General features: G+C 43.2%; 1 protein-coding gene across 2 annotated transcripts in view; it reads right to left on the bottom strand.

The window, feature by feature from the left end:
- mgat4c (mgat4 family member C) overlaps nucleotides 1–26681 on the bottom strand; it is a 177484-nt gene that overhangs the window by 134044 nt on the left and 16759 nt on the right. The gene's annotated exons all lie outside the window — the stretch shown is intronic.

Here is a 26681-nt window from a genome sequence, read left to right as displayed (position 1 = left end):
CTCCAGGCTGTGCTGTCTGGAGTGATTGAGTGGTGGCTTGTCCTGGAGGAGGCCACATCATTTAACAGCTGTTCCCTGAGATCCCTGAGGGAAATGTATTTTTATGTGCCCTGTCCGTTACCTATAAGGCCTCTTTCTACTTCAGAAGCAACATTCTGATTCATGGGCGACCCTACTTGGGGACGTTGTGATGATAACACAAACGTGCCACATAAGTCACACATCGCTAAAAAAAAATAATATTGTCACATACACTGGATTGGTACAGTTAAATGTGCTGTTTTATAGGGTTAGCCACAGTAGTACAGCACCTTGGAGTAAATGAGGGTTAAGTGCCTTGCTCAAGAGTATGCCAACAGATTATTCACCTTGGGTCTTCGAACCAGTGACCTTTCGGTTACTGGCCCAACGCTCTAACCACTAGACTACCTGCCACCCTGAAGAGGGCAGAGGAGCGACAAAGAAATACAGGAGGGAATTAAGTCAAGCTTGCAGGGTAACAGAATAGGCCGATTATTTTGCAGCATAGGGGTGCGCGGTGCAAAGCCTTCTCAGAACAAAAGACAGTAACAGAAAGAAATGTAGGGCAGCAATCCAACTGATCTCAACACATGCCAGTCATCCCTTTTTGAACGTCACTTCAATAACAGACCGTCTACCAGTACCTTGTGATCTAAACAAGATTGACTCTCCCACTCAGCTAAAGAAGTCAAGGTTGTTGTCCTAGGTCTCAAGGTAAGGTGACGTCACCTTTTGAGTCGGTCTACTTTGCAAACTACTTCTGCCAAACGTAAGAAAACTAATTGTGATGAAGGCCAAGATGGCTTGATAACATAAATCAGTGTCCTCCTCTTTTAGATATGTGGATATCCAGGCAGTTCTACTCTATACCTCCATCCATCCATCCATCCCTCCCTCCATTCTCTGTCCATTTATTATCAGTGCTTGGCCCTGGCCACTAGCTGCATATCAGGTCTGGGCAGCGGGCTAATCTCCCGTCCCAGAGCCCCAGCCAGGCTCCAGCAGCAATCAGAGGCCGGCCGGCCGGCACATTACCTCAGCAATACTGTAGTCTGGCACACACAGCAGCCTGCCTGCCTGACCGCCTCTCTGACCGCCATGCCCACAGAAGGAGACGGCTGGCAACGGGCCTGTCTGTAGCTGACACAGCAGCAGCTCGCAGGCCGGGCCCACGACCTGGGTTCAAATAGTGTTTGTTTTCTTTGAAATATTTTTGATTGAGCTTGAATGAGCTGGCCTGGCGTGATGTGGCCAATGGAATAGTCCCCACCCATCTGGCACTAAAAGAAAGCTCAATAAATTACTGAGAGGTTAGACATATGTGTGACTCCCTTTGTTTTTATAGCTTACTGATAACATAAGTAACATTTATTTATTATCAGTGATATTTATTCTTTATCTTATTCATTTTGTATGCAACGTACATACGAATAGAAAAAAACATACCCTTATCCCACAGTGCATGTATCATGATTAAAGCTGATATAAATGTAAATAACACTGGTTTAAAGGTCTCTTAATTGGCTGGCTGTGAACTTTAGAATACATTTTAAGATTATTCTATTGGTTTTTAAATAAATCCACGATTGTGCACCCAAATACATGTCAGACATGCTTTTAAGTTATATAACCAGTAGTTCCCTCAGGTCCTCTGGCACTGGCCGTTTAACTATCCCAAAGCCTGGGACCAAGAGGCATGGAGAGGCAGCCTTTTAACTATCCCAAAGCCTGGGACCAAGAGGCATGGAGAGGCAGCCTTTTAACTATCCCAAGCCTAGGACCAAGAGGCATGGAGAGGCAGCCTTTTAACTATCCTAAAGCCTAGGACCAAGATGCATGGAGAGGCAGCCTTTTAACTATCCCAAAGCCTAGGACCAAGAGGCATGGAGAGGCAGCCTTTTAACTATCCCAAGCCTAGGACCAAGAGGCATGGAGAGGCAGTCTTTAGTTATTATGCCCCCAGCCTAGGACCAAGAGGCATGGAGAGGCAGCCTTTAGTTACTAAGCCCCCAGCCTCTGGAATAGCCTGCCAGAGAACCTGAGGGTGTGGACGAAAGTGTGGACATATTTAAAAGAGATCTTAAAACACATCTTTTTAACTTTGGTTTTCCTCAGGGTGCTTTTTAGTTGTTAGGTTTGTGTTATTCTTTTGTTTTTTATCTTGTGTTTGTTGTGTAGCAAATATTTCTGCTTTTATTTTGATTGTTTATTCTAAAACATGTCCTGTTAAGCACATTGCGTTGCAGTCCATGTTTGAAATGTGCTGTATAAGTAGAGCTTATTTGATTTGATAAATGTACATTAGCTGACTGTAGGATGACCTTATTTCTGTAAATCGATCACAATGTGTCTTTTGGCATATTTTAGCTTTGTTATGCTTAGTATTTTATATGGCTGTCAGAGTTAATCAGCTAACTAAAGTTCACACTGAAAACATCCAAAAACATCAATGGTATGATGTCAATGATGTCAACAACAACAAAAATCTGAATTTGCTAACCGCTACAAAATCTAAATCTGGACAAAATCAAGACCTCAATATTCTTCTAATGCTTTCTGTATATTAAATCTTAAATTACAGCACAATTAGAGCAAATTCTCAATTTGCGATTAATCACAGCAAATCATGCAATTAATTCAATACATATTCTTTTGCGTTTGACAGCTCTAGTATTTTAGCACACATATGGAATATGCTTAGCACTTAAAATGTATCTTCTAATTAATTTGTTTATATAATACAGTAACATACAGTACACAGAACATGAACAACAAAAGATAACTATGCTGAAGAGATACAAAGACAGAAGGAGCCCACTGTGAATAATGAGTGTATATGCACTATGCAGACAGTGAATTCAGACAGAGAAGCTAATAACATGTTTGTGTTTCTCTTTGGAGTGTGACAACAGCTCAGAAGAAGAACTTTGAAGAGAGAGAGAGAGAGGGAGAGGCTGAAAGTGCTAATGAGACTTATTTTTAAGAAAACGAGCTAGGTGGCGGCCATGATGAATATTCAACAGCTCAGCACCTTGATGAACCAACCACCAAAAATTTAAAAAAGTGTGTTCTGTGTAAAAAATGTAAAATAAAAGTGTGATGTATTCTTTGTTTCAGTGGGTTCATCTCAATGCCTCCATGTTTCATATACAATGCCTCCCTTGTATATTATAGTCTGTAGGCTAACCCCCCCACATACACACACACACACACACACACCGTCACCATCGTACACAAATACATGTCCAACACATTTGATGAATTTATCAACAACATGCCCTCAACTCGATCGGACTCTCCATTTAAAAAAAATATCCAAATGTGGACTGATCAAGCAAGATGGCTCACAAGACAAGTTACATGCACTACTACTACGTTGCTAGGCAACAGCGAGTGAGAGAACTTTACTTATTTTCAGGGAAATAACTTCAGTGTCCAAAACAAATAAGATGGGATACACCATGAAACTTGTGAATTAGATGGCATGCCACAAGACAGCAGCATTTCCATCAGCCGACACAACCCAAAACGACAGTTGTACAGAGACCTAGATTAAGTTTATAAGCCAACTTCTGGAGTACAAAGCATGATCAGTGGATAAAGTTTTCATTGAAAGGGCTTTTTAGTCCAGGATTAATGTGGGCCAGTCCAACTGCTCCAAAGTACCTGTCATGAATTCCCTCTTCTATTAGGAATAACTTTCATATACTGTAATAGTATCTATTCAGGAATATAGTAAGTTTATGTGTGTTTACGGTAAACTGTCTCCTACATCCTTGAATCCCTCAGGGATTGGATTCCAGTGTGGTTGGTAGTTGGTATACCAACAAGAAGCAAGACATCATTTTCTTTTAATTTGAGCAACTGTACAAAATATTTTGTATTAGTATTGAGATCTTGAGACGCAAGATCTCAAGAAAAAATATTTATGCTAACTTAAAACAAACTCTGACATGGTGCCGATAGGTATGGCAGCTCTGCTACTAGCTCCTAAGCAACTTTGCATTACTTAATTTTTGTGTGTGTTACTTCTTACATTATTATCCCAGACATTTTTTTGTGTTATTACATATAGCCGGATACAACCTTTGGATATCAGAGCGGCTGTAACTCACCAGCATTACGACCAGGAATACAACTTTCCCAAATTAGATCCCTTGTTCGTACCCCCCAGGGCAATTTAACTTATTCCAGAAGCTTCTCCAAAACACCGCCGGCGGAGAAGAGGTATTCGGAGTGGACTTCTAGTCTGACTAAGGAAGCATGCACACCATCCACTGCTTCCGAGTATATTACTCACTTCAGTCTCTGGATAATAAAGTAGACGAGCTCAGAGCAAGGATCTCCTTCCAGAGAGACATCAGGGATTGTAACATACTCTTTCATGGAAACATGGCTATCTCTGGATATACTGTCCCTGTCTATACAGCCATCTGGGATCTCAATACATCGCGCAGACAGGAATAAAGAACTCTCTGGGAAAAAGAAAGGCGGGGAGGTATATTTCATGATTAACTATTCATGGTGTGATTGTGATAACATACAGAAACTCAAGTCCTTTTGTTCACCCGACCTAGAATACCTCACAATCAAATACCGACCGTATTACCTCCCAAGAGAATTCTCTTCAGTTATCGTCACAGCTGTGTATATTCCCACTCAAACCGATACCACGACTGCCCTCAAAGAACTACACTGGACTTTATGCAAACTGGAAACCACATATCCTGAGGCCGCATTTATTGTTGCTGAGGATTTTAACATAGCAAATTTGAGGAAAATGCTACCGATGTTCTACCAACACATTGACTATAGTACTCGTGCTGGTAAAACATTGGAAAACTGCTACTCAACTTTTCGAAATGCCTACAAGGTCCTCCCTCGCCCACCCTTCAGCAAATTGGATCATGACTCCATTTTGTTCCTACCTTCCTATAGGCAGAAATTCAAACAGGAAGTACCTGTGCTAAGGTCTATTCAATGCTGGTCTGGACAATCTGAATCCATGCTTCAAGATTGTTTTGATCACGTGGACTGGAATATGTTCCGGGTAGCCTCTGAGAATAACATAGACAAATATACACTGGTACAGTGACTGAGTTCATCAGGAAGTGTATAGGAGATGTTGTACCCACTGTGACTATTAAAACCTACCCAAACCAAAAACTGTGGCTAGATGGCAGTATTTGCGCAAAACTGAAAGCACGAACCACTGCATTTAACCATGGCAAGGTGACTGGGAATATGGCAGAATACAAACAGTGTAGTTTTTCCCTCCGTAAACCAATCAAACAGGCAAAACATCAGTACAGAGACAAAGTGGAGTCCCAAATCAACAGCTCAGACAGGAGACGTATGCGGCAGGGTCTACAGACAATCATGGACTACAAAGGGAAAACCAGCTACGTCACGGACACCGACCTCTTGCTTCCGGACAAGCTAAACACCTTCTTTGTTTGCTTTGAGGATAACACAGTGCCACTGACGCGGACCACTACCAAGGACTGTGGGTCCCCCCTCCGCTGAGGACGGCGCAGTTTGATTTGAATACAGAAAGATGGGGCTCATTAAAATGGGTTAACTTTATTAATCATGTTTAGAATTAGGCTTGGGCGATATACCGTTTTAACCGTATAATGGGGTATTTTGAAATACCAACGGTATGATTTTCAATACCGTTTTCAACACCTGCTGTGTGGTACACCACTGCGTGGTACGCAACTGATTGCTACGCCACTGCCACTATAAGTTAAGTATAACTATAAGAAATCTAAGAGGTGTCAAATAAATTATATCCAGCTCAAGGTTCCAGCTATGCATTTGTTTTGCTAACTTGCTAGCTAAGCGGCTAGATGTCAAGATCAATTCCTTCCTGGATCAAGATCCTTGTTCCCGAAATTGTGCATTGTTGTTTTTTTAAATAGCGCCCCTTGTGTAAAACTGTATACCCCAGTATGGTACAGAAACGGTATGACGGTATGAACATCTTGATACCACCTGACCCTATTTGCAAAGCATTTTATGTTAAAATATAATGAACAATATTTTTAAACAAACACCCTCAGAAAACTTCTCAACAATAAAACTTACACTTAATGCAGAACAGAATCATGAGTAGGTCTCCAGACCGAAGACGTCTGGATTTACTAATTAAACGAGACAAGATGAGAAAAACTCCACCAGCTCGCTCCGACGGGAAATAAAACAGTTTTGCCCATATTTGCTTTGTTATTTAGCATGAACAGCTCATATTAATTACGCTCTCTTGTTTCCTTAATTAACTTGATTCATTACTTTGGCTGTAAACACATTAGTCAAATGAAGAGTCTCTGAGCACACCTGGCTTTGCTTTCTTTCTTTTCTTGCTGTGTTGCTGTGTGTGTCTTTCTTCTCGTTGCTTTCTAATAAGTTAGTCTACACCTGTTGTTTACGATGCATGTGACAAGTACAATTTTATTTGATTATGCTGCTGGTTGGCAGAGTATTAAAGAAACAAAAAAATATTTACGGGATGCTGGAGTAGTAGGCTACCTTCCTCCCCTCTAACTCCGCCGTCCTCTTCCTCTAGAAATAGAGTAGAGATTGTGATAGCTGCCTACCTTTCTCCCCTCCCTCCTCCTTCTCTAGCCATAGTGTTGACCTCTCTTTTCCTCCTCTTCCTCCTCCTCTAGCAATAGCTGCCTGACCGCCAAGGAAGCCTTAATGTATAAGATTTGTCAATGTCAATTTCCCAGCTAATCTCTCAGGTCCACCTCAGCGCTAGGCTAGTTAGCTCCCACCTACCTAACACCCATTCATTCTGCTCAGCGCCTGCATTCTCACAGTACACTCCATACCAGAGACAAAATAACTGAGTTCCATGGCCATGGTTTAAAGAATGAGATTGAAGTAAGTATGTGTCTATCTATACAGCCTGACCCTGGGGGCCATACAATGAAGATGGTTACCACATTCCTGTGACAGTAAACTGTAGCCTTACTCTGAAGCAGGGATAGGCAACTGGCGGCCCAGTTGCCCATCCCTGGGGGTCTCAACTTACTGTTGCGAGGTAGAATAGCAGAATACACAATGTCAAGAAAAATTGGTTAGATTGGTAAATGAGTCTAGCGGCCAGCTATCTAAACATGTAGTAATCGAGGTCAAATTAAAGCCCGGGAGGCCCCCATTGATTTTGTTAGTCAGTCTCACTCAGATATCTTAAAAACTACAAACACTTCTCTCCACCATATGGCAAAATGTGTAGAATTGCACAAAACACCAAAAAATATACATTTGCCTGAACTTAGTTATAAAACTGCCAAATCTTCTCTGCCCCATGGCAAACTCTATTTTTTTCCTTTTTAACAAAAATGTTCTCTCTGGTGGGCCATCAAAGTTGCCCATCCCTGCTTTAAAGAGATTATTCTGCTTTAAATAGATTATTATACTTTCCCAGAGTCAGATTCATTTATGACTCTGCATGCAGTATGAAGGAGGTTAGAGGAAGTGTTGCGAACCAATGATAACTAGCGCTAGTGCAATGACTGGATGTCACATTAGTCATAACGAGGAGACCAAGGTGCAGTGTGAGATTAATACATTCTTCTTTATTTAAACGAAGAACACTAAACAAACTAACAAAATAACAAAACAAATGTGAAGCTATAAACACGAACGCTGACATGCAACTACACATAGACAATAACCCACAAAACCAAAATGGAAAATGGCAACCTAAATAGGATCCCCAATCAGAGGCAACGATAAACAGCTGTCTCTGATTGGGAACTAATTCAGGCCACCATAGAACTAGATTTACCTAGACAATACCAAAAACCCCATAGATATACAAAAACCCAAGACAAGACAAAAACACACATACCACCCTCGTCACACCCTGACCTAACCAAAATAAAGAAAACAAAGATAACTAAGGTCAGGGCGTGACAGTACCCCCCCCCCCCCCCTCTTGACTGGGGACTGTTGCTGGAGACCCCGGACTGGGGACCGTCGCTGGAGCGGGGAGGAGGAACAGGGCGTACTGGACTGCCGAGGCGCACTGTAGGCCTGGTGCGTGGTGCCGGCACTGGTGGTACCGGGTTTGGTGACACGCACCTCAGGGCGAGTGCGGGGAGGAGGCACAGGATACACTGGACCGTGGAGACGTACTGGAGATCCAGAACATAGCTGGCTCAATAGATCCTGGCTGGATGCCGATTCTAGCCCGGCCAATGCGAGCGAGGAGCTGGAATAGAGCGCACCGGGCTAGAATAGTGCATTGGAGACACCGTGCGCATCTCTGCATAACACAGTGCCTGACCAGTTACACGCTCCCCACGGTAAGCACGAGAAGTTGTCTCAGGTCTCCTACCTGAGCCAACTCCTATCCTCGTGTGCCCCCCCCAAAAAAAAATATTGGGGCTGCCTCTCGGGCTTCCGTGCTAGCCGTGTATCTTCATATCGTCGCTGTTCCTCGATTCTCTGGTATTTATCCTTGTAGTATAGCCGTTCCGCTGCCTCTATCTCCTCCTTAGGACAGAGATACTCCCCCGGCTGTGTCCAGGGTCCTGCTCCATCTAATATCTCCTTCCAGGTCCATCTCCCCATTAAGCGCTGTTCCTTCTTTTCACGCTGCTGAATACATTCTTCTTTATTTAAACAAAGAACACTAAACAAACTAACAAAATAACAAAACGAACGTGACGCTATAAACGCGAGTGCTGACATGTAACTACACATAGACAATAACCCACAAAACCAAAATGGAAATGGCAACCTAAATAGGATCCCCAATCAGAGACAACGATAAACAGCTGTCTCTGATTTGGAACCAATTCAGGCCACCATAGAACTACATTTACCTAGACAATACCAAAACCCCATAGATATGACAAAAACACACATACCACCCTAGTCACACCCTGACCTAACCAAAATAATAAAGAAAACTAAGATTACTAAGGTCAGGGCATGACACTGGAAGTCTACAAATATCCTAGTTGCACTAACGCTAGGTAACATTGGCTTGTGAAACTACCACTAACTACCTCTAACTCACTTGAACCTCTGATAGAGACAAAATTATGTAAAAAGACAATAACTACATTGAGAATCAGCGACAACATTGTTGGCCTTGAATAATCTACCTGAGATTCCATTAAACCCAGTGGTTATTATGATTGGGGATGTGGGGGGGGCCTTGTTACATTTGTTCCCGGTTTCCCCTACGCGCTTAACGCTAATGCCAAGCATTAAACGCGCCGATACCATTCTGCTGATACTCGGGTTTGAAAATGGTGCAGTTCACTCAACTGCTTTCAAATATTTTTCCCGCGACTGTGCAATGGCTGGGCATATGCATATCAATGCATGATTCTCTCTCTGTGACACACACAATTAGAAAGTGCCACAAGAGGAATATTATTTTCTCACATAGAATGTGACAAGACAATTGAAAAAAGTAAACTGACAATGGGGGTTGCCTGAGAGTCAGTACCTGTGTGAATTTTGCCTACAACAGTATCTAATGAAGAATATTGCCATTGTACACCGTCTCGCCCACCCCGTGTCATCAAACCATACGAGACAGGCTGTGTGTCACGTGTGCTCCCTCTCCGGCCTCTAGGTCACCAGGCTGCTTGTTATGGCGCACACCAGTCAACACCGTTACGCGCACCTGCACGTCATCAGGCTGACCTGGACTCCATCACCTCCTTGATTACCTGCCCTATATATGTCACTCACTTTGGTTCCTTCCTGAGACGTCATTGTTTCTGTTTCAGATTCATGTCTATGCGTTTTGTTTATTAAATTATGCACTCCCTGAACTTACTTCCCGACTACCAGCGCACACGTTATACTGTGCGTGCCACTGCTATAAAATTGATGCCGCAAACACCCCAAAAAATATGGAACATGAATAAAAAAATCTGCTGAGCGCACTTTGAAGATTCTGCTGTCCACATTTACTTTTCCCCATTCGTTACTCGTGTTGTTAGCTGGGGACAAGTCAATGTGGACAGCAGCATCTTCAAAGTGCGCTCAGCAGATTTATTTTTATTCGTGTTCCATATTTTTTGGGGTGTTTGCGGCATCAATTCTACAGCAGTGGCACAGCCTGTCTCGTATGGTTTGATGACACGGGGTGGGCGAAACGGTGTACAATACCAATATTCTTCATTAGATACTGTTCTAGGCTAAATTCACACAACCTAATGTGCCGGGGGTCAGCCCCGCTTGGCTCTCAACTGAATCATAAGTGGTGGGTCTCTGCCACCGTGGGCCCCGGCCCAAATAACCCCTGATTATGCCCATTCAGAATATAAAGAATGTTTTTACAACCTATTTGTAAATCAATTTAGGTAGGTTGCGGTTGCCAAATCTTGTGCTGTGCAAGAAACATAACATGATTGTATGACATATTGATTCTGTGATTTGATTTGGAGGTGCTCCAATATTGAGCATGAAAATGAATTTTCTGTTCTGTAGAATGATTGTGTGCATTATAGGCTTAACATGACATACTGTACATGCTTTTAAAAAACCTGCGAGGGTCAGTTAGAGAACAGTGGGTTTTACTAGGCCTCCTCTTCCTCAGAATAATGAAGAAATCAGTTTCCTCAGTATCATTTACATTGGTTAATGGATTAATTGTCAATTTGGTGACTCATAAAAGTGAAAATTAAATGACAAAACACAATATACAGTATTATCTAACCAAGACATTCGTACATGCCAGGCTGTATCACAATCCGCCGTGATTGGGAGTCCCATAGGGCTTCGCACAATTGGCCCAGGGTCGTTCGGGTTAGGGTTTGGCCGGGGTAGGCTGTCATTGTAAATAAGAATTTGTTCTTAACTGACTTGCCTAGTTAAATAAAGGTTAAATAAAAAATATTTAAATGCCCTGTCTACTGTTTCTACTAACAGAAATGCTTTGTTTTGACACAATGTAATGACTAGCCTTCCCTGTCTAGCTGGGTTACGTCATAAACATCTAAGTTACAGAGCACAATGTAGTTAATTAAGCCTATTACAAATCTTTAATCTACTAGGTCTTAAGTAGGTACTAGGTCTTGAGTAGGTACTAGGCCTTGAGTAGGTACTAGGTCTTGAGTAGGCACTAGGCCTTGAGTAGGTAATAGGTTTTGAGTAGGTAATAGGTCTTGAGTAGGTACTAGGTCTTGAGTAGGTACTAGGTCTTGAGTAGGCACTAGGCCTTGAGTAGGTAATAGGTCTTGAGTAGGTACTAGGTCTTGAGTAGGTACTAGGTCTTGAGTAGGCACTAGGTCTTGAGTAGGTAATAGGTCTTGAGTAGGTACTAGGTCTTGAGTAGGTACTAGGTCTTGAGTAGGTACTAGGTCTTGAGTAGGTACTAGGTCTTGAGTAGGCACTAGGCCTTGAGTAGGTAATAGGTTTTGAGTAGGTACTAGGTCTTGAGTAGGTACTAGGTCTTGAGTAGGTACTAGGTCTTGAGTAGGTATTAGGTCTTGAGTAGGTACTAGGTCTTGAGTAGGTACTAGGTCTTGAGTAGGTACTAGGTCTTGAGTAGGTACTAGGTCTTGAGTAGGCACTAGGTCTTGAGTACCAGGGAGTAGGCTTGTCACAATACCAAGATTTTACAAACGATATGATATCAGGCCAAGTATCACGATAACGAGTATTTTCACCATATCACGGTGGGAAGAAAATCAGTGGCCTAGCATCCTGTTCGCCGCACCCCCGGATACTTGTTCACGTTTTCTGAACATTCTCCTAAAACCTGCCACTGAATTTCTCAATACAACACATTGAATTTAACTTCACACTGTTCAGTGTATAATACAATGCTGCATAGAATGGCTGATTTTCTCATATTTGCAAAGGCCTTCCTGTGATTTGGCTGGAGGAATGGGAGGAAGGAATATACTGTACATCAGTGGAGGCTGCTGATGGGAGGATGGCTCATCATAATGTCTGGAACAGCGCAAATGGAATAGCATCAAACACATAGAAACCATGTGTTTGATATCATTCCACTCATTCCGCAACAGCCATTGCCATGAGCTCATCCTCCCAAATTAAGGTGCCAAAAACCTCCTGTGATATACTGTCACGTTCTGACCTTAGTTCCTATATTTTGTCTTTGTTTTTGTATGGTCAGGGCGTGAGTTGGGGTGGGCAGTCTATGTTTGTTTTTCTATGTTGGTTTTTGTGTTCGGCCTAGTATGGTTCTCAATCAGAGGCAGGTGTCGTTAGTTGTCTCTGATTGAGAATCATACTTAGGTAGCCTTTTTTCCACCTGAGTTTTGTGGGTGTTTATTTTCTGTCTAGTGTGTGTTGTCACCTTACAGAACTGTTTCGGTGATTCACGTTTATTATTTTGTTCCAGTGTTCAGTTGTGTTTTTTGAATAAGTCAATATGGACACTTACCACGCTGCGTTTTGGTCCGATCCTTACTCCTCCTCAGACGAAGAGGAGGAAATCTGTTACATATACATGCACAATGATCTGCAGGTCATTGTGTCAGTCAGAGGGAAACACTGCATAATGATCTGCAGGTCATTGTGTCAGTCAGAGGGAAACACTGCATAATGATCTGCATGTCATTGTGTCAGTCAGGGTAAAACACTGCATAATGATCTGCATGTCATTGTGTCAGTCAGAGGGAAACACTGCATAATGATCTGCAGGTCATTGTGTCAGTCAGGGTAAAACACTGCATAATGATCTGGATGTCATTGTGTCAGTCAGGGGAAAACACTGCATAATGATCTGCAGGTCATTGTGTCAGTCAGAGGGAAACACTGCATAATGATCTGCAGGTCATTGTGTCAGTCAGAGGGAAACACTGCATAATGATCTGCAGGTCATTGTGTCAGTCAGAGGGAAACACTGCATAATGATCTGCAGGTCATTGTGTCAGTCAGGGTAAAACACTGCATAATGATCTGCATGTCATTGTGTCAGTCAGGGTAAAACACTGCATAATGATCTGCATGTCATTGTGTCAGTCAGAGGGAAACACTGCATAATGATCTGCAGGTCATTGTGTCAGTCAGAGGGAAACACTGCATAATGATCTGCATGTCATTGTGTCAGTCAGGGTAAAACACTGCATAATGATCTGCAGGTCATTGTGTCAGTCAGGGTAAAACACTGCATAATGATCTGCATGTCATTGTGTCAGTCAGAGGGAAACACTGCATAATGATCTGCAGGTCATTGTGTCAGTCAGAGGGAAACACTGCATAATGATCTGCAGGTCATTGTGTCAGTCAGGGTAAAACACTGCATAATGATCTGCATGTCATTGTGTCAGTCAGGGTAAAACACTGCATAATGATCTGCATGTCATTGTGTCAGTCAGAGGGAAACACTGCATAATGATCTGCAGGCCATTGTGTCAGTCAGGGTAAAACACTGCATAATGATCTGCATGTCATTGTGTCAGTCAGGGTAAAACACTGCATAATGATCTGCATGTCATTGTGTCAGTCAGAGGGAAACACTGCATAATGATCTGCAGGTCATTGTGTCAGTCAGAGGGAAACACTGCATAATGATCTGCAGGTCATTGTGTCAGTCAGGGTAAAACACTGCATAATGATCTGCAGGTCATTATGTCAGTCAGGGTAAAACACTGCATAATGATCTGCAGGTCATTGTGTCAGTCAGGGTAAAACACTGCATAATGATCTGCAGGTCATTGTGTCAGTCAGGGTAAAACACTGCATAATGATCTGCATGTCATTGTGTCAGTCAGAGGGAAACACTGCATAATGATCTGCAGGCCATTGTGTCAGTCAGGGTAAAACACTGCATAATGATCTGCATGTCATTGTGTCAGTCAGGGTAAAACACTGCATAATGATCTGCAGGTCATTGTGTCAGTCAGAGGGAAACACTGAATAATGATCTGCATGTCATTGTGTCAGTCAGAGGGAAACACTGCATAATGATCTGCATGTCATTGTGTCAGTCAGGGGAAAACACTGCATAATGATCTGCATGTCATTGTGTCAGTCAGAGGGAAACCTTTACTGTTCAGTTAACACAGACACACTCTTCCTCCTCACACTTTCTCTGTCTACCTCACTCCCTCTGTGTCCCTCACTCGCTCTGTCTCCCTCACTCTCTCTTTCTCCCTCAATCTCTCTGTGTCCCTCACTCTCTCTGTCTCCCTCACTCTCTCTTTCTCCCTCACTCTCTCCCTCACTCTCTCTGTAAAAGAGTCGTGAAGAGGGCTCGACAAAACCTTTTCCCCCTCAGGAGACTGAATAGATTTGGGCTGGGTCCCCAGATCCTCAAAAGGATCTAAAGCTGCACCATCGAGAGCATCCTGACCGGTTGCATCACCGCCTGGTATGGCAACTGCTCTGCATCTGACCGTAAGGCGCTACAGAGGGTAGTGCGAATGGCCCAGTACATCTCTGGGGTCCAGCTTCCTGCCATCCAGTACCTATACAATAGGCAGTGTCAGAGGAAAGCCCATGTTATTGTCAGAGACTCCAGTCACCCAAGTTATATACTGTTGACTCTGCTATCGCACGGCAAGCGGTACCAGAGCGCCAAGTCTAGGACCAAAAGGCTCCTCAACAGCTTCTACACTCAAGCCATAAGACTGCTGAACAATTCATAAAATCGCCACCGGACAATTTGCTTTGGACCCCCCCCCTTTGTACACTGCAACTACTCGCTGTTTATTATCTATGCATTCTCACTTCACCCCCACCCACGTACATGTACAAATTATCTCAACTAACCTGTACCTGTCACGTCCTGACCTTAGTTCCTTTTTTATGTCTATATTTTAGTTTGGTCAGGGCGTGAGTTGGGGTGGGCAATCTATGTGTTTTTCTATGTTTTTGTATTTCTTTGTTTTTGGCCTGGTATGGTTCCCAATCAGAGGCAGCTGTTTATCGTTGTCTCTGATTGTGAAACATACTTAGGCAGCCTGTTTTCCCACTATGGTTTGTGGGTAGTTGTTTTCTGCTTTGTGTTTCTGCACCTGACAGGACTTTGTTTTCGTTCATTCTCGTTGTTATTTTGTTTTGTATTCAGTTTAAATAAAAGGAACATGAACACTTACCACGTTGCATATTGGTCCGATCCTTCCTACTCCTCAGAAGAAGAGGAGGAAAACCATTACAGAACTACCCACCAAGCAGAAAGGACCAAGCAGCGTGGTAACGAGAGGCAGCGATATCTGGAGAAATGGACATGGGAGGAGATACTGGAAGGCAAGGGACCCTGGGCACAGGCTGGGGAATATCGCCTCCCCAATGAAGATCTGGAGGCAGCAAGAGCTGAGCGGCGGCGATATGAGGTAAGGCAGCGCAACAGGCACGAGAGGCAGGGGGACATTGGCGGAGTCAGGCAATAGACCTGAGCCAACTCCCCGTGCTTACCAGAAGAAGCTCAGTACTGGTCAGACACCGTGTTATGCGGTCAAGCGCATGGTGTCGCCAGTACGAGCTCATAGCCCTGTGCGCTATAGGCCAGCCCCCCGCAAGTGCCATGCGAGGGTGGGCATCCAGCCAGGGCGTATTATGCCGGCTCAGCGTTTTTGGTCTCCGGTACGCCGTTTCGGCCCAGAGTATCCTGCGCCGTCTCTGCATGCTGTGTCTCCGGGGCGCTGGGAGGGTGCAGTGCGCCCTATGCCTGCGCTCCACCCGTGCCGGGCAAATGTTGGCATTGAGCCTAAGGGAGAGGTGCGAGTGGTATGCACCAGATCTCCAGTGCTCACCCACAGCCTGGTTCAACCTGTGCCTGTACTCTGGAGTCTGTGCTAAAGTGGTCATCCAGCCTGGAGGTTTGGTGCCAAGGCTGTGCACCAGAGCTCCAGTGCTCCCCCACAGCCCAGTCCATCCGGTGCCTCCTCCACGCACCAGGCCTCCTGTAGGTCTCCCCAGCCTGGTGGGTCCTGTGGCAGCCCCACGCACCAGGCTGTCTCTCCGTCTCCTCCCTCCAGGTTCTCCCTCCTGTCCGGAGCTGGCAGAGCCGCCCGTCTGTCAGGAGCTGCAGGAGCCGCCCGTCAGTCAGGAGCAACCGGAGCCGCCCGTCACACCGGAGCTGGCAGAGTCGCCCTCCTGTCAGGAGCTGCCGGAGCCGCCCGCCTGTCAGGAGCTGCCGGAGTCGCCCGTCAGTCAGGAGCTGCAGAAGCCGCCCGTCAGTCAGGAGCTACCGGAGCCGCCCGTCACACCGGAGCTGCCGTAGCCGCCCGTCAGTCAGGAGCTGCCGGATCCGCCCGTCACTCCGGAGCTGCCGGATCCGCCCTTCCCCCCCTGGCGCCGCCGGAGTCTCCCGCCTGTCCGGCGCTGCGGGAATCTCCCGTCTATTCGGGGTCCCCAGTCCGAGGTCGGCGGCGAGGGTTGCCGCTCCAAAGGCGCCACTTTAGTGGGCCAAGACTATGGTGGAGTGGGGTCCACGTCCCGCGCCAGAGCCGCCACCGCGGACAGATGCCCACCCAGACCCTCCCCTATGGGTTTAGGTTTTGCGGCCGGAGTTCGCACCTTTGGGGGGGTACTGTCATGTCCTGACCTTAGTTCCTTTTTTATGTCTCTATTTTAGTTTGGTCAGCGCATGAGTTGGGGTGGGCATTCTATGTGTTTTTCTATGTTTTTGTATTTCTTTGTTTTTGGCCTGGTATGGTTCCCAATCAGAGGCAGCTGTTTATCGTTGTCTCTGATTGAGAACCATACTTAGGCAGCCTGTTTTCCCACTATGGTTTGTGAGTAGTTGTTTTCTGTTTTGTGTTTCTGCACCTGACAGGACTGTTTTGTTTTCGTTCATTCTTGTTGTTATTTTGTTTTGTGTTCAGTTTAAATAAAAGGAACATGAACACTTACCACGCTGCATATTGGTCCGATCCATCCTACTCCTCCTCAGAATAGGTGGAAAACCGTTACAGTACCGGACTTGGAACCAGTGCACCTGTATATAGCCTCGTTATTGTTATTCTGTTACTTTTTATTATAACTTTTTATTTGGGTCTACTTGATAAATATTTTCTTAACTCTTCTTGAATTGCACTGTTGGTTAAGGACTTGTAAGTAAGCATTTCACTGTAAAGTCTACAATTGTGTTCGGCGCATGTGACAAATAAAGATTTGATTTTATCCCTCTCTCTGTCTCCCTCACTCTCTCTGCCTCCCTCACTCTCTCTGTCTCCCTCAATCTCTCTGCCTCCCTCACTCTCTCTGCCTCCCTCACTCTCTCTGACTCCCTCAATCTCTCTGTATCCCCCACTCTCTCTGACTCCCTCACTCTCTCTGACTCCCTCAATCTCTCTGGCTCCCACACTCTCTGTCTCCCACACTCTCTGTTGCCCTCACACACTCTCTCTGTCTCCCTCACTCTCTCTGTGTCCCTCACTCTCTCTGTGTCCCACACTCTCTCTATGTCTCTCAATCTCTCTCCCTCACTCTCTCTATGTCCCTCACTCTCTCTGCCTCCGTCACTCTCTCTGTCACCCTCACTCTCATAAACACACACACACCACTCTCTCTCTCCCACAAATACACACTGCTCCCAACTTTTAAAACGTTAGGCACCAAACAGAATTTAAGGAGCAGCAGAAATAAATAGATGTTTGATATAGTTTAGTCTTCCATTAGCCCTATATGAATGAATCCTACCTTTTCAAGCACATCTCATGAGTAGCAGACCCTTTTCCGTTCTTCCTGTGCCAATCAGATGTGCCTAAACCTACTGTCAAGTTACCAGGTTGTTAGCTAGCTAGGTAAAATGACTGAACTAAGTTGTTTGTAATCAAACCAATAATTAGCGACCCGGGATTAGTTTAAAATGGCCTGCAACATGGTTCTTGAAATTAAAGCTGCAAGCATGCCTGTCACGAAGTTGTACTCCCTTTTCCCTCTCTGACACTCAGAGGCTGCATGACAGTGAACATGCAAAGTCTACTCAGACTGGTCTGTGCGCTTGGTTACAACAGGGGATGAAATAATACAATGTATCAACATTACTCCCTTTGCGCACTGCTCCAATGTTACAAATGTACAGATGTAACAAGAGAAGACTCATCAGGGTAGGGTCTGCATCCCCGCTTGCCATCACAGCTAAATGATATATATTTTTTAACTGACGGTAGAATAGTCACTGAAGACCGGACGGAGAGAAGCAGGTGAGTGAGGGCTGGTAAGAGATGAGGCTGGCTGACTACAGCTGCCACAGGTGATATGGGCATGAACGTGAAGTGGATATCATTGGACCTGCCCATACCAGAGACTTAGTGTCATATGAAACAGTACTAAGGTATCATAAGTATCATGAAGTTTTGGTACCGTGATATTACAGTGGTACTGGTATACCGGGCTACACAACCAGGGAGAGGCCCCAGAACTAACAAAGGAAAAGTACCACTCTATGAGGCACAAGCCTTATAAATAGCCTACACAGTAAGAACAGATCCACTCAAAGAAGGGCATAATTGGAAGCACTAGTGGCCACAATGGGTCTTCAGTATATGGCCATATTAGTGTCTGACTACCACAAAGGAAACAGGGCTTGTCTGCACAATAGACTCAGAGAAACTAGAGACCCTCTCAGGCATCATGGTTGAAAAATAGATTTTAACTCAACAAGACTAACCTGGATTAATAAAGTTGAAATAGAATGGTTCATATTGAAATAATGAATTTGGAACATCAGACGGTAATTAGTGGACATTTGTTGGGGGCATATACATTTGGCTGTCATTCTCATTCAGAGAGCAGTAAAAGCAATCATAAAAACAACATGGTGTGCATTCTAAAATAATAATGGTACTTAATAGGAGTTAGAACGATTTTACTGCGAACAGCTGTCTTGCAATAATGAGTTCCTGGCATCTTACAGGAGAAGTTCAAAGCCCTTTAATGCTGCACTCATAATGACGAGGGAGGGAGGGAGAGAGTCTTGAGCAGGGCGACCTACAAACAGGCTATAACCAAGACCATAGTACAAGCCACTAATATACCAGTAAACCAGTAATAATACAGGACCCTAGGGACTTGATGAGGCCATTTTTTATGCTGTAGCCACAAATAAACATACAGTATCATAACCACCAATTCCCCCAGCATATTGTTGCTTAGTGACCACTGAACTGTTCCTAATCCACATGTAAAGAACCACAGAAGGCGACAGGGGAATAACGCTGCTCTGGATTCAGTAGCTAGCTAACCATTCAGTACACGTTCTTTTTTCATACAGTGTATAAATTAACATTTCACTTGTAAAGGTCATTTTTGCTTGTTTTTTCACTCCCAGTAGTGTTTTTGTTTTTAGAATATTTAAAGAAACTGTGAATAACGGAGCCTCTTCAACACAGGGAGAAAATAAACATGTTTGTTATTTTCTATAATAACAACCGTATATTGAATCTGTATTTTAAATCTGTATTACAATCAAATCAAATGTTATTTGTCACATGCTTTGTAAACCACAGGTTTAGACTAACATTGAAATGCTTGCTTACGGGCCCTTCCCAACAACGCAGAGGAAAATAAAATAAAGAATTAATAGAAAAGTAAGACACGTAATAATAAAATATATAATAAATACAAAATTACAAAATAGCAGAATTGGTAACGAGCCTGTAAAACGTCTGCTATCCAATGCTGCGCCCTTACACCTATGTATCATCTGGGATGTTTTCCAAAGCAAAGTATACTAAGTGTTTTGTTCCGTTGATAGTGAATGTTTAGTCTTGACGAAGACTGATGTGCTCCATTTCTAAATGCATTGAATCCTACCAATGCATCGGCCTAGTGGAGAGCAACCAACAGGGACTCATGACATACAGTAATAGCTAGACATCTACACTAAGTTGACATATTGTATATTTAATTGGTCAGTCTTATCTTACATTATTAATCATATTGTAGTAACTGTTTGAAGTACTTCAGATGTTGCAAAGCAGTTCCATTACACAACACAGCAGTCATTTGCATGTGTTTGATTTCCAGCAGCGGCTCCACACCTCTTTCAAAAACAATACAGGCACAACTAAATTAAGATCCACCTTTCTATCATTACTTCCTATTCCTGACACAGATTATTTATATCTATATTCATGCCAACGTTATAAAAATAACTCTCTGAAATATGTAGTGTACCGAAATAACTTACAGTGCCTTCAGAGTATTCATACCCCTTGACCGAATTCAAAATGGATTAAATATACACTACAAAAGTTTGGGGTCATTTAGAAATGTCCTTGTTTTTGAAAGAAAAGCACATTTTTTGTCCATTAAAATAACATAAAATTGATCAGAAATACAGTGTTAATGTTGTAAATGACTATTGTAGCTGGAAACGGCTGATTTTTAATGGAATATCTACATAGGCGTACCATTATCAGCAACCATCACTCCTGTGTTCCAATGGCACGTTGTGTTAGCTAATTCAAGTTTATAATTTTAAAAGGCTAATTGATCATTAGAAACCCTTTTGAAATAATGTTAGCACAGCTGAAAACTGTCATTGTGACCCCAAGTGACCCCAAACCTTTGAACGTTAGTGTATATTTTGTCTCACCCATCTAAACACAAAACCCCATAATGACCTCCAATTTTTTTATTTTTTTTGCAAATGTATTGAAAATCAAATACAAAAATATCTCATTTACATACAGTAAGTAATCACATCCCTGAGTCAATACATATTAGAATTCCCTTTGGCAGCGATTACAGCTGTGAGTCTTTCTGGGTAAGTCTCTAAGAGCTTTGCACACCTGGATTATACAATATTACACATTATTCTTTATAAAATTCTTCAAGCTCTGTCAAGTTGGTTGTTGGTCATTGCTAGACAGACATTTTCAAGTCTTGCCAGAGATTTTATTTACTTTTGTCTCTGTAGTTTTACGTTAGTGCCTTATTGCAAACAGGATACATGTTTTTGAATATTTATATTCTGTACACACTTCCTTCTTTTCACTCTGTTATTTAGGTTAGTTTTGTGGAGTAAGTCCAATATTGTTGATCCATAACATTGCAAAAATCAGAAACTTTCTGTCCAAAAATTATGCAGAAAAATGTATCCATGCTTTTGTCACTTCTAGGTTAGACTACTGCAATGCTCTACTTTCCGGCTACCAGGATAAAGCACTAAATAAACTTCAGTTAGCGCTAAATACGGCTGCTAGAATCCTGACTAGAACCAAAAAATGTGATCATATTACTCCAGTGCTAGCCTCCCTACACTGGCTTCCTGTCAAAGCAAGGGCTGATTTCAATGTTTTACTGCTAACCTACAAAGCATTAGATGGGCTTGCTCCTACCTATCTCTCTGATTTGGTCCTGCCGTACATACCTACACGTACGCTACGGTCACAAGACGCAGGCCTCCTAATTATCCCTAGAATTTCTAAGCAAAGGCAGGGCAGGGCTTTCTCCTATAGAGCTCCATTTTTATGGAAAGGTCTGCCTACCCATGTCAGAGACGCAAACTCGGTCTCAACATTGAAGTCTTTACTTGAAGACTCATCTCTTCAGTGGGTCATATGATTGAGTGTAGTCTGGCCCAGGAGTGGGAAGGTGAACGGAAAGGCTCTGGAGCAACGAACCGCCCTTGCTGTCTCTGCCTGGCCGGTTCCCCTCTTTCCACTGGGATTCTCTGCCTCTAACCCTATTACAAGGGCTGAGTCACTGGCTTACTGGGGCTCTCTCATACCGTCCCTGGGAGGGGTGCGTCCCCTTAGTGGGTTGAGTCACTGATGTGGTCATCCTGTCTGGGTTGGTGCCCCCCCCTTGGGTTGTGCCGTAGCGGAGATCTTTGTGGGCTATACTTAGCCTTGTCTCAGGATGGTAAGTTGGTGGTTGAAGATATCCCTCTAGTGGTGTGGGAGCTGTGGGGGCTGTGCTTTGGCAAAGTGGGTGGGGTTATATCCTTCCTGTTTGGCCCTGTCCGGGGGTGTCCTCGGATGGGGCCACAGTGTCTCCTGACCCCACCAGTCTCAGCCTCCAGTATTTATGCTGCAGTAGTTTATGTGTCGGGGGGCTAGGTTCAGTTTGTTATATCTGGAGTACTTCTCCTGTCCTATTCGGTGTCCTGTGTGAATTTAAGTGTGCTCTCTCTAATTCTCTCTTTCTTTCTTTCTTTCTCTCGGAGGACCTGAGCCCTTGGACCATGCCTCAGGACTACCTGACATGATGACTCCTTGCTGTCCCCAGTCCACCTGGCCGTGCTGCTGCTCCAGTTTCAACTGTTCTGCCTTATTATTATTGGACCATGCTGGTCATTTATGAACATTTGAACATCTTGGCCATGTTCTGTTATAATCTCCACCCGGCACAGCCAGAAGAGGACTGGCCACCCCACATAGCCTGGTTCCTCCCTAGGTTTCTTCCTAGGTTTTGGCCTTTCTAGGGAGTTTTTCCTAGCCACCGTGCTTCTACACCTGCATTGCTTGCTGTTTGGGGTTTTAGGCTGGGTTTCTGTACAGCACTTTGAGATATCAGCTGATGTACGAAGGGCTATATAAATGAATTTGATTTAATTTGATTTGATCTTCAGTTTTCTCCTTTCACAGCCATTAAACTCTGTAACTGTTTTAAAGTCACCATTGGCCATATTGAAATCCCTGAGCGGTTTCCTTCCTCTTCAGCAACTGAGTTAGGAAGGACGTCTGTATCATGGTAGTGACTGGGTGTATTGATACACAATCGAAAGTGTGATTAATAACGTCACAATACTCAAAGGGATATTCAATGTCTTCTTTTCTCTTTTATTTACCAATAGATGCCTTTCTTTGCATGACTCCCAAGTGGTGCAGCGGTGCATCACAGTGCTAGCGATGTCACTACAGACCCTGGTTCGATCCCGGGCTGTCTCACAACCAGCAGTGATTGGGAGTCCCATAGGGCGGCGAACAATTGGCCCAGCGTCATCTGGGTTACAGGAGGGTTTGGCAGGGGTAGGACGCCATTGTAAATAAAAATTTGTTCTTAACTGAAAAACTGACTTGCCTAGTTAAATAAGGTTTGTTTTTTTTGTGTAAAAAATTGCAAGGCATTGGAAAACCTCTCTCGTCATTCTGGTTTAATCGGTGTTTGAAATTCACTGTTTGACTGAGGGAACTTAATTGTATGTGTTGTGTACAGAGGTGAGGTAGTCATTCAAAAATCATGTTAAACACTATTATTGAACACAGAGTGACTCCATGCAAATTATTATGTGGCTTGTTAAGCACATTTTTACTCCTGAAATTATTTTGCCTTGCCATAACAAAGGGGTGAGATTCTTATTGACTCAAGACATTTCAGCTTTTCATTTTTTAAATAATTTTGTAAACATTTATAAAAACATAATTATTATTCCACTTTGACAATTTAATCAATTTTAAATTCAGGCTGTAACACAACAAAATGTGGATTAAGTAAATAAATGGGAATACTTTCTGAAGGCACTGTACTGAAATTAGACCACCTCTAGTAATGTATAGCATTCGCTAGCTACCTATTTCACTCTGAAATGGTGTATAACAAATCAATGAGGGAGCAATATATCCAGTATGTCTTCTTGAGGCTGGATAGACACATCTAATGAATGGATTTCAATGGCAAGAGCTCTTTCTCTAATAACTTTGCATAAATCCATGTTCACCTTTAGCCTTCATGTAATGCCAAACCAGACCAACCTCCATTAGATTGACAGATTATACAGACAGAACATAGAATATAATGCAATGAATTGCTAGTTCACTTACAGCCTTACTCAAAACTTAATTAGCTATTTTGATATTACAGTCTCAATAAAAATATATAACACCTCGTGTCAGTGGAATGCCTAAATAAATAAAGGTCAATAAAGGAATTAGCAGAAAATTGTTTGAGGTCATTTCAAAGAAAAGCCAGTGACATTTCGGATTTAGAAAAAGAGAATGTCTTGATTGACACTTAAACATTTTGCAATTATCCTGCTGAATACCTCTAGACAGCAAAAAATTCAGGGCAGCAACATCACAACAGTCATACAAGGAACATAAACCGCTGTGATCCACATTGAACACAGTGTCAGGATAGAATCCATAACAGACACAAGGCCAGGTCTTCCTCCAGATAAAAAAAAGAAGCCACTTGAGACACCACTTGAATCTAGTACAGTGCATTCGGAAAGTATTCAGACCCTTTGACTGTTTCCACATTTCGTTACATTACAGCCTTATTCTATAATGGATTAAATAAATGTTTTTTTCATCAATCTACACAAAATACCCCATAATTACAAAGCCACATTTTCAAAACGTATTAAAAATAAAATAAATATCATATTTACATAAGCATTCAGACCCTTTACTCAGTACTTTGTTGAAACACCTTTGGCAGCGATTACAGTCTAGAGTCTTCTTGGGAGTGATGCTACAAGCTTGGCACACCTGTATGTGGGGAGTTTCTCCCATTCTTCTCTGCAGATCCTCTCAAGCTCTGTCAGGTTGGATGGGGAGCATCGCTACACAGCTATTTTCAGGTCTCTCCAGAGATGTTTGATCGGGTTCCAGGCTCTGGCTGGACCACTCAAGGACATTCAGAGACTTGTCATGAAGCCACTCCTGTGTTGTCTTGGCTGTGTGCTTAGGGTCATTGTCCTGTTGGAAGGTGAACCCTCACCCCAGTCTGAGGTCCTGAGCACTGTGGAGCAGGTTTTCATCAAGGATCTCTCTGCTTTCCACCGTTCATCTTTCCCAAGAACCTGACTAGTCTCCCAGTCCCTGCCGCTGAAAAACATCCTCACAGCATGATGCTGCCACCACCATGCTTCACCGTAGGGATGGTACCAGGTTTCTACCAGATGTGCCGTTTGGCATTCAGGCCAAAGAGTTCAATCTTTGTTTCATCAGACCAGATCAATCTTGGTTTCATCTTCCGCCTGGCAACTCTACCATAAAGGCCTGATTGGTAGAGTGCTGCAGGGATGGATTTCATTGTGGAAGGTTCTCCCATCTACACAAACATCTTCCATTTAAGAATGATGGAGGCCACTGTGTTCTTGGGGACCTTCAATGCTGCAGAATGTTTTTGGTACTCTTCCCCAGATCTGTCTCGGCTGTCTCGGAGCTCTACGGACAATTCCTTCAAAATCATGACTTGGTTTTTGCTCTGACATGCACTGTCAACTGTGGGACCTATATAGACAGGTGTGTGCATTTCTAAATCATGTCCAATAAATTGAATTTACCACAGGTGGACTCCAATTAAGTTGTAGAAACATCTCAAGGATGACCAATGGAAACAGGATGCACCTGAGCTCAATTCCGAGTCTCATAGCAAAGGGTCTGAATACTTATGTAAATAAGATGTTTCAGTTTTTTATTTTTAATAGATTTGCAAAAATTTCTAAAAACCTGTTTTCGACTGTGTCATTATGGGGTATTGTGTGTAGATTGATGAAGATGTATTTTTATTTAATCAATTTTAGAATAAGGCTGTAACGTAACAAAATGTGGAAAAAGTCAAGGGGTCTGAATACTTTCTGAATGCACTGTAATTCAACCTAGCACATCCAACCTAGCTGTACAGTATGTCAACAAACATCTGAGACAGGGAGAGACAGCGTTAAAAGCACAAACACCACACACACACACACACACACACACACACACACACACACACACACACACACTTAATGTGTTGTGAAATCTGTTGTGTAATGCATTGTAATGTTTTTTAAATTGTACAACTGTCTTCATTTTGCTGGACCCCAGGAAGAGTAGCTGCTGCCTTGGCAACCGCTAATGGGGATCCATAATAAATACAAATACGTACAAACACAGAACAGAGGAGCTGCTGACCCGGTCTGAACCAGTTCTCTGTGATTTATGGTTTATGGTCCCAAGGCAGACACACTTTTGTTCTTGGGGGTCATAAATCTCCTGCACCTCCAAGCAGATCAGCTGACTATCCTTGGCAGGCCAGCAGACACCCTTACGCTTCGCTTAGTGCCATCTGTAGACTACTGTACAGTAGGCTATACCTCTCAACACACACACACACACACACACACACATAGTAAGTAGCACGCACGTGCGCACACACACACACAGTAGGGAAAACGTGATGACTTGTTGTGGGTCTGCACACACACACACACACACACACAGAAACCACCGCTATATTTAGCCCCATCCATAAGAGCTGTACATTACACCTCTTAACACAAAGAAGCAGAATCCTCCTCAAACAAACCCCAGTGCAGGCATGGTAGTAAATCACAATGAGTAGACAGACAATAGTATGTGATAAAGACAAGCAGAGCACCATTCATTCCAGCATTTAAAACATGCTAACAGTGCTTCTATGGTTTACCTGTGTGTGCCCTCCACAGCTCTAGTCCCAATGTGATATTCCAATAAAATTATTGAATTCACTCATGAAGTAGAGAATTTACATTGAATTGAAGTCGAATTTGAACTATCTTCAAGTTATGGAAATGTAATTGAATTGGAATTAGACTGTTTGAACTGTTTGAATTGGAATTGAAAACATCTTTGGAATTGAATTGAAATGTAATATTAGTACATTTTCCAGTGAATGGAATTAATGCACTTAGTATCAATGGACTGCAGGATTTATTTTAAATAATTTATATTATTTAGCAGTATGCTAAATAGCAGTATACTGTAGCAAGTATGCTGTAGCAAGGTTGCCTGAACAGTGACATGATTAGCCTGAAAGCCCAAGCGAAATTAATTTGAATT

This window comes from Oncorhynchus mykiss, chromosome 2 (assembly GCF_013265735.2).
Source record: "Oncorhynchus mykiss isolate Arlee chromosome 2, USDA_OmykA_1.1, whole genome shotgun sequence".
In the NCBI taxonomy this organism is placed as follows: Eukaryota; Metazoa; Chordata; class Actinopteri; order Salmoniformes; family Salmonidae; genus Oncorhynchus; species Oncorhynchus mykiss.
The sequence above is the reverse complement of the archived record's forward strand: the minus strand, read 5'-3'. Positions and strand labels throughout refer to the sequence as shown.